Below are 10,631 nucleotides of genomic sequence, written 5' to 3'. Positions count from 1 at the left end.
AGATCTTTGCTCATATTCATACTTCAAGCACACTTCAATGTCTTCCCCACTTTTAATGTACCTACAGTTACAATGATGCTTTGGGGTAGGAAAATTTGCCCATGTCATTCAGCAACTGGTTTCTAGTCAAGATTTTGAAGAAAAAGGCAGATGTTAAGATAAATAAGGTAAAGGAGTATGGCATAAGTGAAAGGATGCAAAAATGAAAATACTCTTGTCTTACAATTCTCCAAAGTTAGTTATGAGGTAAGATAATCTCTCTGGTTTTTAAACTGTTACTGTTAGTAGCTGACATGCTCTTTATATACTCATAATTGCTTGGCTCCAAAAAAACATTGGAGGCCAATACATGCAGTTCCTTTCCTATTGTCTCTATAAAAATATCTGAAGATGAATAAAGTAAATTCAATGTAATTTGTGTCATCCCCTTAAAACAATGAGTTACCTATGAGTCTCTTTTACTATACTTGTCATTTTTATTACATTATGATGATTTTGATCCATCTATTATTGTGCCTGTAAATTCATGGAAGGCATAAAATTACACTTCCCAGGATAGTTTAAGCTTTTTGACATGAGATGTTTTCTTCATGTAGTATGCTCTCAAATATTATCTGTTCCCCTGGGAACATCTTTCAAGCCTGTATAAAACTTTTGGATCAATGCTGCCTTTCATACCTGCACATCTGAGTTGTGTCAGAGTCCCGTGACTCCCCTATGGAGCAATGGACAGAGGGCTAGATCAAATTAACGACTTATGCTTAAAATTTGTATCAAATATGAGAAACTGTATTGTAATGACAATGGTAAATCTAGACAGCCTTCTGTTTTCTAAAAAATTAAGGATGAATCTGCAGCAAGTGAAATCTCTGCTCTTAAGTGGTATCAGCAGCAGAGTGCTTTTTCTTCCTGTAGTCAATGTCCCTTATCTAATAAACTGCTTCACATTGTTCCAACTTTTATGAGCCTTTCAACTCTCATCCCCAGCCTCTCACTCCTGGAAACCCTGCCAACCTGAGCTCTATGGCTTCCCTTATCAATTTTCCATATTTCCTAACTTAAAGCTCTTGATTACTTCCACATTTCTTTTCTTCTTATTATCTGGGGGAGGTTTTAAAAATAAATAAATATATCTATATATATACATATGTATGTATGTATTTAAGGCTATAAATCACTGTGCAATGACTCAGAGCAAATGTGCTCTTAAAAGACTGGAAGTGCTTGTTATCCGGGAAGGGAGTACCTGATGATTCAAACACTGCAAGGATCTACTGTAACATGAATGGCTGAGAAATTTTTGTCCAATTCATTTAAGATTACCTCATAATCTAGTATGGTTTACAAAAATTGTATGTATTAACATCGAATGCACATTGAGATGCATAAATGAGGCAAGCTAGTTGCTTTGTGTCACAGACAATCTGCATAGCTTTAAATACCTATGCAAAAATAAGAATGTTATATTAGAAGTTTTCTGTTGAAAATCAGAGAATGTTCCCTACTGTGTTCTGTAACTTGAGGATATGAAAAGTGTAAACTAATTTGTATGCCACAAGTATGTATCCAGACCAGTAGTTTTTGATCAGGAAACTCAAATAAATTAAATTCAATTCAAAAAGGCCATTTGATTTTCATCATATTCACAGAATCCAATGACTTGCAAAAGTTTTAAAGACTTGGAAAAATAGATAAGTTTAGTAAAAAAAACCCCTCTAGGCACAAAAATCCAAAGTCCACCTTCAATAATGATGCCAGTATGAATTTCAGAAGACACAGCTGGTAATTATTTCAGACTTTATGGAAGCAATTTTTCATGTACAGACAAGCTTTTGGCAAGGCTTGCTTCTCAATAAAGTGAGTTGGACTGCAGATGCAACATGAAAACCCGAAGTTAGCTGAACATTTTGCATAGCATGAACAAGATGCAGCAAAAATTGCTATGGAATGTCAATAATGCTCTCCCAATGTGTTATGAATGATGGAGCTTTATGAAAGATAAGAATTTAATAGTAGCAAGTAGTTATTCCTGAGCTGTGAACCAGGTTTAAGGTACTGAGTCCTCCTGTTTAGCAAAGCATTTACAGACTTACTCAAAGACAAATTAAATGCTTTCCCTGAATTTTAACAAGCTGTCTGTCAGACTCCTCACCAGTTCTTCACTTAAAAAACACAATTAATTCCACTAATTTCGGCTAGACCACTCTCACTATGCCCTTAACTCTATTGTTTAAGAAGAGTCTCAGTCTCATCATGTGCCTATTGATTGCTGAAACTTTATCAAATGTCTTACTCCGTGAAAGACAGGTTACTATGCTTCAACATAAATTTTTCATTTTAACTAAATTATCACCATTTAAAGCCTAATTGCACAAAGGAAGTATCTGAAACTTCTGTAAAATTCAGACACTGTGGAAGGGAACAAATTATTTTTGTCTTCCATGCAATTCTAAGTGAGGGGTGACTGGAAAGCTTAACCCGTTCTGTTGTGCATCTCTCTCCACTGCCTAAAATACTGATCCTCTTTTGAAGCAAATTCTGAACTTCTGGAGTTTACTGCCTGAAATGACAAACCAAATAAATCAGAGGCAGTTTTACTAGCAGATGTCCATGCAGAGGTGTTAGAGTTCAGCTGAAGGTGGCAATTTTGCCCAGCAGCTCCATGGAATCATCTCGACCACAGCTTCATATAATCATTTTATCATTATGTGAACAGCAGTGAAGATATCTATTTTCTTCTGCAGGCAGCTACATGGGGAATCAAAACAATCGTAACTACCATTGGACTGGTAGTCATGCATATATGCTCTGCCATTACAAAGGACATTTATTTATTATTTTGTAAGAAAAAGATATTGTGTTGAATCTTTATGCAGTGGATTCTTCCAGGAATGGAGAAAAGATTGCACAGCATGTGAGACCAAAATATTGTAGTTCCTAGATAAAACTGAATCCAGGAGTCAAGTTAATCTCTGTGTTGCTGAGAACTTCAGGGGGTTTAAAATGTTTGTCATAGAAGAAAAAAAATTGTGTGGTTTTTCTGTGAAAGAAGAGACTAGATGACAACAGAGAAAAGCTAAATTGAAGTCTATTGAAAAGTTTAAAATATTCAACAATTTTTGTCCGACTTCTCTTATTGCTCAGGTGCTCACAGTAATTTTATCATTTGTCCCAGAGCAATTCCTTAGCTGATCCTACCAGCAATGAGGCCAATGCTCAACTAGAGAAAAAGTCCAAATACATAGCCACCAGAGAAATCCCTCAGGATTGTGCTTTATGTACATCAATTTACACAATCACAGAATATGCTGAGTTGGAAGGGACCCACAAGGATCATCCAGTCCAATTCCTGGCCCTGCACAGCACCATCCCCAAGAATCACACCATGTGCCCGAGAGCATTGTCCAGATGCTTCTTGGACTCTGCCAGGCTTGGTGCTGTGACCACTGCCCTGGGGAGCCTGTTCCAGTCCCCAAACCTCTGGGTGAAGAACCTTCTTTTAATATTCAACCTAAACCTCCCCTGACACAGCTTCAGGCCATTCCCACAGGTTATTGGCATACAGCTAAATTCAAGTCCAGAACTAGCAATTGGGTGCTCTAGTCTAAATTCTTTTATATCGCAAACTATAAAAATTTAGCCAGATGCCATGGAATAGAAACCCACATCTTGGATTGACTGATTCTCTCTGTCCACATGAGCTGTTCAAACTTTCAGACATGTAATTCACCAAGTAAACCAGCATCCTCTGTCAGTGCTAATTTGCCAAAATATGTCAAACACTGGCTTTGTTGGTATTGCTATGAGATGCAAAGATTTGTAGTGAACTGCTCAACCTTTCTAACTTATGCAGAGAATATATTGTCTGAATATCTTGCATCAGAGGACTTCTGCTGCAGTGTGCTATGTGGCAACTCATCCTAAATTAATATTCTATACTGCACACAGGTTTTCTTTCTCCCCTCTCCTTTTCTTGTCCCCTTATGCAAGTCAAACACATGCAGTGGCTTGGTCAGAAAGTGATCTAAATGTCTTACAAATGTTACTGAGAACACTCAACAGGGACACCAAGGACATGTGGCAGATATCAAATGCTTCCCTACTCTTGTGGGTACACAAGATTTTTGGAGGCTCTAGGAGGCCTTCTGCAGAATGATGTAACCATACCATCTTGAGGAGAAGGGATGGCTTCCAGTGATGTCAGAACTACCATATGAAGGACTGGAGATTTACAGAGCTATATAGAGTGTCTATCCTAAGTCCATGGTCCCACAACAGAACTAAGGTCCAAGACCAAAAATAGAGATGTTTGCTCTTGTTCTCTGGCAAGACCTACCTGGTGAACTGTTTCTGTCTCTAACAATTGCATAGAGTTGACCAGTCAGCTGGCAAGATGCAGGCTGTTGGTGCCATTATGAAAATTGTTTCCTTACAGGTTTTGAGAACAAAAAATATACCTCAAACAGTGACTGTCTTTCAGAAAGGAGATTGTTAGTGGTAGGGCCACATTTTCCTGGGGCTACCATATTTATTATGCATTCTGAGGAAAAAATGCATTATGACTGCTCAGTGGACCCAGTGGTTTCCAAAAACAATAGATCAGTGCAGAAGTATGACACAACAATTCTGTACATATACAGCACATGTTGCATTTCCCGCTCATAATGGATTAATTATACTCTCACAGAAAAGCAGTATTAATGCTTGTGCATCACAGGCAGTCTGTGTGCATATGGTCAATCTGGTGCTTGAAAATGTACTCTGCCTTTGTAAAATGTCTTCTACATATGTACATCAGTAATATGGTGGGAGAGGTATAACGGGTAGCAAGGAAGCTAAATATAATTGAGTAAGTGACACTACAGGAACAAACAACCTAACTTGTTACCAAGTCCCCAAAATTATATCCAAGAAGTGAATTTTTCTGGCTGAATAAAGTGTGCTTATAGTCTTCATGTGGTCTGTTTTTTGTAGGCAGCCTTTAGTTATTGCTTAAAGTGGCCAAGAACAAGCAGCTTGGTACAGTCAGTAAAGAGCAGGGCAGATTTATGACATTGTAATTTCTACTCTTAAACAAACCAAAACCCTCTTTCCTTAGAGTTACATTGGTAGGGATGGGAAGATGCGATCATCTTTATTTTGGGGAACTCCTCTTTTTTGCCATGGTTTCTGAAACCAAACATAAATAACATGGGACAGTCCACAAAATTCACATACGTGATGTGACAATAGAAAATCAGCCTGGAAAAGCTGAAGGCAAGAGAGACCTCTCTCCACATCACTATATTCAAACAAAAAACCATTGTCCTCCTCCTTCTAACACAATGTCTCCAAACCAAGGGACTTTCTCTCTATGCATTTCTGAGGCATTGTCATCTGAAATGAACCTGGACGTTCAGGTTTCTTTACCCAACATGCTCAACTAGAGACTACTTCCCTCTTCAGTACAGGGTCCCAGGGTCAAGAGGAAAAGGAATGGCATATGTGTTTACATTCACAGAGGCTCAAATATCTTACTGATTTGACATGCATATGGATTGCACATTACCTCAGATATACTTTTCTTTTACAGATATGAGTTTTTCAAACTCCTGTATTATTTGTAAGCTGATTTTTTTATAGGTTTTAGATACATGATATCAGCTAACTATAAGAGTATGACCCATTTTTTACTTATATGTCATTTAATAGATCGATGTGTCAGGTGAGTTCAGGGGAAAATGTCCCTTGAAGTGTTACAAATATCTGATGGAATTTTGTTATGAGTTCACCGTGGCTGGAGGCACAGTCATTGCAGTCATATTTTGACACACAATACTCCCTGAAACCCTCTGTAAAAAGCTCCCATTAGAAAACCCTTTTTTTTTAATGCAATCTCAATGCTCAGTACCTTGCTGGTAACCAACTTAGAGACCTCTGGCTAGCAGGGCATGCTCATCACCAGCATCCTCTGTGTTACAGCCAGACTCTGTAAACTGTTTAGCACACCCCCAGAACTATCTGCCAGGAAAGTTGCCTATGGATGGCTTATCATGGCAGTAACTTATTTCTGCTACTATTGCCAACCTTTTGACTGGATCACCAAAAGCCTTTACACGCTTCCTGTTCCCTACTTCAACACAGTGGGAACATCTCAGCTTGGCAGAATGTACTAGTTTGAAAACTAGTAGGAGACACCAAGTCAGAATAAAAATTAAATAGGGAAATAAAAGGAGGGGGAAAAAAAAAAGTAAAGGCGGATAGCACTGGGTTAAACTGACAGAGTCAGGATACAACCTGGCACCTTGTTAGGCAGGGTGGTGGCAGCAGTCTGGTAGAATGGTAGCTGCAGTCCTCCTGAAGCGGTGATCCTGTAGAAAAAGGGTCTGCTCTTCCTCAGGTACAGTGGTCGCTGTGTAGCTCCTGTCCTCTGGAAATCCAGTGGAAAGGGTTGTCTCTGGTGTTCAGAGTCTCAGATTATACCCACGATGGGCTGCTTGGTTCCTCACTCTGGGTGGAGCATCTCACAATGGGGTAACGAGTCATGAGGCCAAGTGTTGATTAGGCTCATTAACAGAAGATAGTCCAGAGGGAGTTATCTCTGAGTCATGCGGCAGGACAATGATGGGCCATTAACAGAAAGATAGTCTGGGGGGAGGAGGCAAGGAAACACTGCCCCACCTGGTTTCAACAGCTCTTGAGGATGGTAATAGAATACACTGCAACCCAGGACACAGAAAGATAAGGATCTAAATACTGTGTGATAAAGTGCAATATCTACTTCCAGGAAGCAATGTCTTTGGGACAGAGCAGCTGGAAATGACAGTCATTATACCAGACTGTGCTTATTCTAATACCAGGGATATCAGACTGTGCTTATTCTAATAAATACTGGAAGGAAAACAACAGAGTGTTCTGCTCAAAAGTATGAGCCCAAAAATTACATGTACACAAAAAAAATTATTTGAACATTTAGAAATGGACACTTTTAGTGGTGGACTTGGCATTGCAAGGTAACATTGAACTTATGAACATTGATGATCTTAGATGTCTTTTCCAACCTAAGTAACCCTATAATTCTAAGGTCTCCACATTGCTTCTCTTGGTAGATTGTTCAGTCATCAACTTTGCTATGATGTTCTTGAGAGTTCTTAAGGAGGACAGTGCTAGAAAGATCTTTATCATCTTCTTTTTTATGAGTTTATTAAACTCTTCTCTCTAAAAAAGAATGACAATTGCCACTTCTGCCCTTTGAGTCTTACCATTCCCTATAATTCCCTTTATTATTTTAGGGGTTTTATTCATCCTTCAGATTCTTCTCTTCCTTCTTTTTGGTCCTATAAGCCATTGGTAGGTTTTTTGGTTTTGTTTTTTTTTTTTTTTTTTTTTTTTTTTTTCTGAAATCCTGATTCTTGTAGTCAAAGCCATAACTGTATGCTGTGAAAAAAAATTTGTATAGTTGTTCTATTTTTACAATATGTCTTTAACCACCTCTGTTAATCAGTGGAAGAGCACTGGATTATGTGAGTCCTCATCTGAATCAAAACAACCATTTTTATTGCCTGTTGAATTCTTAACAATTTTGTGCATAACAAACCTACTAAATTACAATGTCTTCTTTTGATTTCCCCTACTTCTGGTTGTGGTATATGGATTTATACTCAAATTTCTGTCCAACTCATTTTATTAACAGTATTATTGTCATAGGTGTCCTCTTTCCTACAGGAGCTACAAGACAATGCAGTAAGTTTGTTGCTTTCTACAAATGTTTCCCATTTCACGTGGTTCAAAGTTTTCAGTGGTATCAATCTGCAAATTTTCCTATGCAAACATTAATCAGTTAAATGAACTGTGAATGGGAGGGACTATGTAAATCTGAATCTTCTCAGAGCTTTTTAGACATCCTACACTTCACTTAGGGGTGGGGAAGTTCATGCCTTCCTGGAGTGTTACATTTATACCAAACACATAATCCTTTCCTCATCTAAGATCCACCCTCTTGAAAGGGAATTGTTTTGTGTTCTAATTTCTCCTCAGCAAAACATTTTAAGAGCTCTCACAATGACTCTCAATAGACTTATTTACTTCTGACACAAGAGCTTGCAAACATACCATTTTCAACACACCTGCAGAACCTTTTTCTGCAAATTCCATTGTTAAAAGCAGACCTGACAGTGGTCAGCCTTGTGATGCTTTATGAAGGGCCTGAATTTGCAACTTAAACAAGACAAGTCTCAGTCAGAACGAGATAGGTATTTTGGATGTTCCCATTTCTATGTCTGTCCCATTTTATTTTGGGTTTCACGTGGGATATTTAAACACTATTAAGTAAAAACAGCAGGCTGGTTTGGATGCACATATAGGTTGGTTGGCTGATTGCTATTATTTCACCTCTTTTCCCTTCAGTTTCTGGGTGAACCAACATTTAGGGTCTAAGTATATCAGCTTTGCTAGAGATGCCTTTTACAGCCATCACGGGTATGAAAGGTAAAGGAAGGATCAGCAGTACTTCTCCATTCTAAAAGTTTTTCCACAATTGTTTCAGTTTCCCAGTCTGGAACTCAAACACTTGTCAAGGAACCTAGACCTGAAATCAATTCTTCCTATAACCTGTGGAGACAGAAGACATCTGCTAAGACGGTGCCCTAACAGCCAGGCTGTGCTCTTTGCATTGAAGGTTCTCCATCCGTATTGAAGCAGTGTCACTACACAAAAAAAATCATGATTCATGGGTCCAGAGTGGTCTGGCTCCTGTATGAATATGAGGCACTATTTCTTTTTCCAAATGCCTTTTAGAAGAAATGGGCTGCAATCACACTGTGCAGGGCATCTTGTCCTAGTGGCTGGCAAGTGTGCAGTTTGTTCTGCAAACAAGACCAACGGAGGATCAAAGTGAAGGGGAGTCTGGATTTAATTCGTAACTTGATTAATAATTTCTGAATTATGATTAGCCATGGATTTGAACAAGTCACTGGGATATTTGGACTGGGGCAAACAGAGGTGCAACTGCAATTTCAGAAACAAAGTGAAGGATTTGTGTGTTTCAGTGCTCTAAGGATAATCAGCAGCTGAAAAGGCTATGTGCATTTTTTTTTCATTTCCTCATTTTTGGATTCTGGTTGACCAAATTCTCACTTCAAGAAATAGGGCACAGGATTTGAACTGCTTTTTTGGGGGAATAGGTTGAATTTACGTGCCTAAATCCAGGAGAACAGCTCAGCAAGTTTCATGTCTCATATACCAGTGAATGTTAATAGGACAAGGCTCAAGATTAGAGAATACTTGACTGCATGCAGTAATCATAGCTGATAGCACTTCAGAGAATTGCAAGAAGGCAGCAAGTGTGACTCACAGCAGTGGGCCACAAGACAGGCTGAAAGATGTGAGAGGAAAGGCATTTTGGAATCACAGTCCTGTCACTTTGAATTTTGTTCCTTCCCTTCACTAAATTAGTATGAATGTTTCTCTTATGGTTTTTCTGACTCATTTTTTCTTGTATGTTTTTATTTCAGATTTTATCAGTGTCATATTCAATCTTTCATGCTCCTTTTTTCTTTTTTCTAGTTTGCATTAATTTGTCTAGCAATATAATGACTAGTGGCATATGGGGTTTTTTCTTTCTTAGAAAGCTGTATAACAGGCCTCTAAATTTCCATTTTTAAAGCCTGCAATATTTCTAACAGCACTAACTATGACTCACCAGCAAAATGTCTTAGCAGCTCTGGAACACTGACAAGAGATCCACTTCCAAAGACTGGGTTATGGTTTAGGTCCACAAAATTTGCAGACTTTTAAAGCTCTGTGTTCAACATTTCATTCTTTTAGGAGGAAAATGAACAGATTTAGACTGTTCCTTGAACGAATTACAGTAATATATTGCTGTAAAGTGCAAAAGCACCACAAGCTTTTACAAGCACATTTGGTCTTGCCAACATTATTAAAATAGTATCATCCAATTAGACTGTGAGCATACAGCGTCTAGTAACAAAAATGAAAACAAAGCCCATCAGGAGTCTTACTGCACCAAAAGTCTAGCACTGAGTATAAATTACATCATCAATGTTAGCCTGTGACCCAGCATTCATACTGGCCCATTGGCATGTGTTATGTGAGTGAAGTGCTCCATCTGCTGTGTGCCCAGGTAGGCAAGGCAGGCACTTTGGGACATGTGTTCACATGCCACTCAGGGCTCCAGCACTCTTTATTAGCTGCATTTGCAAGCACAAAACCTGTGAGAGCTCAGAGTCACCTGGTGTTCAGCCAAAACAAAAACCAAAAACCAAAACAAAACAAAAACAACAACAAAAAAAGGAGGCACAGATGATAGGTTACTTGTCTTGTGTAGGCAGTTCCTACAATGCTTTGCAGTTAGCAAACAGGACACTTGAGAGCATCACCTACCTGTGTGACAGAGATATTTGAGCATTAACAATTGAAACATGATGTCAATGTGCTGTGATTTGAATGTGCTTAATTATTTTCCCACTAGATTCCATTGCATCATCCAGTACACTAGGTGTGCAACAACCCAAACTTCAATTAGTACTTGAGCTCCACAGAAAATCAGGAGGCTGTATCCCCAAAATTTCTTTATTTATTTACTTTTATAGTTATTTTCATTTAGATCTAACATATATTTCAAGGTAAATTAC

The sequence above is a fragment of the Corvus brachyrhynchos genome, unplaced genomic scaffold (genome assembly GCF_000691975.1).
Source record: "Corvus brachyrhynchos isolate BGI_N302 unplaced genomic scaffold, ASM69197v1 scaffold14, whole genome shotgun sequence".
Lineage (NCBI taxonomy): Eukaryota > Metazoa > Chordata > Aves > Passeriformes > Corvidae > Corvus > Corvus brachyrhynchos.
Note: the sequence above shows the minus strand (reverse complement) of the source record.